General features: G+C 39.3%; 1 long non-coding RNA gene across 1 annotated transcript; it reads left to right on the plus strand.

The window, feature by feature from the left end:
* The first annotated feature begins 29 nt into the window (after positions 1-29).
* On the plus strand, positions 30-1697 carry LOC112494695. The gene is made up of 2 exons (XR_003060417.1): positions 30-1219; positions 1356-1697. It is a non-coding gene; the product is annotated as an uncharacterized LOC112494695 (long non-coding RNA).
* Positions 1698-2107: the final 410 nt, after the last annotated feature.

Genomic DNA, 2107 nt, shown 5'->3' on the forward strand with positions numbered 1-2107 from the left:
AAAGGTCACGTCCCCTACAGTGGGACAATTTTTAAATCCGCTACCAGTGATTATCTGGTTTACATTCCGCTTGTTATTTCCGTTTGGTTGCGTTCAGCAATAAAATTTGGCCATCGCGAACTACTATTTGTACAATACAATCGCGTACTATTGGTTCATGTGGAAGTGGTAATCATATCATCATATATCTCGTTCAAAATATTTATACTTCAGACCACCTTCCATTTAATGGAACAGAAAGAGGTCAGTAAATTTTTCATAAAATTTATGTCGGAAAGTTTTCGCTCCGGACCTACAACTGCGCCTCAAATCATTTTGCGCCAGTCTTCTTTGGGTAGCATTCGCTTAAGGTCATATTCACGATTTATCTGTAGGAAAGCGTATATCCACTTGCACCCGTCTACGTTGTGTTGCCAAAATTGTGAAAATATCGCGGTCTGCTTTGAGAGATGGTATCACTCTCTTCTGGAGAACAAATTCTAATGACAACGCGCGAAGTAGGAGGCCTCCAGTCATTTCCAAAACAGAGGACCAATCGTTGGTAATAGGGTCCAAAGTGCATGGGAAGCTTACTGCATCGGAAATCCAAACGCGGTTTCACGAAACTCATGAAAACAAAAGAATCACTAGTCACAGTCAGAATCGCTTGCAAAGAATTGGCCTTTGAGACGGAGTTGCTACTAAGAAATCAGTTTGGCGGCGTGGAAATAGGCAGAAGAGACTTCAAAGGGCTCAAAGGCTGAATCATTCAAGATTTAAAACGGACTTTATGTACTGACGTTTTACTTCAACTTTTTCCTAACTTAATCCCTTGTCCGGAAATCTTTCAACGGCAGCGTATATACAGAGTGTATCGGCTAAGTGGCATGTTTGGGATTTGCGGTGAAACGGTGGACAATTTTGAAAATCAGATGTGACAACTATTGAAAATTTTTTGATTGCCTATCGAATGGCCATATTATTATTGTTCGTTTAACTTTCGTTCGCAAATAATAAAAATTATGTTTGCCATTTGAAACGATATCGGAAAAAGTTTAATGTAAAAGTTTTAGTGCAAGAAATAATAACAGAGATACAAAAAATTCGTATGGATAGCATATATAATGAGGGAGTATTTGCATTCGATGTTTTACCATTTTTTGACAGATTTCCGATACTGGCGGCCTTAGCCTTCGTGCACCAGTTCTATGCCGAAATCACGATTGGCAATTGTTTTGAGGTAAGTGTTCGGTCAGACGCAAACCCGTACACGGTGGCGGAAACATCATCATTTTTAAGATCATTATTAACGGCCGACACAACCAATTTCAGATCGTTACTAAACTTACTGAAGTCATCGAGTCTTACTGTTACAGGAGAATCTGACTAATTAATGAAAGCAAGAATAACGAATCGTAGCTGTGCAATTCCCTGAACATGGCTAAGGGTACTGTCCCATGTATAGAAGACAGAACAAGAACAGCGGAATCGGAAAATAGTTTGGCGGTGGTTGACCAACCATCTTCGTTCCGAAAATGTCATACGATGCCCAGATTCCCCATGTACCATATTTTTCAGAAAATGGGCAGACATTCTGATCTTAAAACTTTGATAAACTTTACGAATTCCAAATCTTTACATTTCGATCTATGCAATCTTATAGATAAGTAATATTTCATGAGTCTTTTAACAATATGTGTCCTTGTTATTAATTTTAATGAACGAAAATTGATTTTTACACTTTCCGAATTTCCCTTGTCTTGTCCCAAAATCCGACAGAAGCACTTTCAGATCGTCAGTAAAGTTACTGAAATCATCAAAACTTACTGTTACCAGAAAATCTGACCAATTAATAATAGCAAGTAACGCATTCGAGCCCTCCAAATTCCTTGGAGACGGCTGACATTCTCGTCGATAATAAGTGTCGTCAGATTTCCTTCCTTACCCACCGTCGACGTTCCTGAGCTTCGCGGCTCCCTGGAAGTTCTTATAGTGACTCTTATCAGCGTCGATCACGATTCTTACTATTAACTGGTAAATTAGTCTATGTCAGGAGGAAAAAGAGAGATAGGATATCCTGACTGCTAATGCGCATGGTCCAAGCAACATAAACTCTCGGTGGATTCAG

Source organism: Cephus cinctus, unplaced genomic scaffold, assembly GCF_000341935.2.
Source record: "Cephus cinctus unplaced genomic scaffold, Ccin1 Ccin1_scaffold0700, whole genome shotgun sequence".
NCBI classification, from domain to species: Eukaryota; Metazoa; Arthropoda; class Insecta; order Hymenoptera; family Cephidae; genus Cephus; species Cephus cinctus.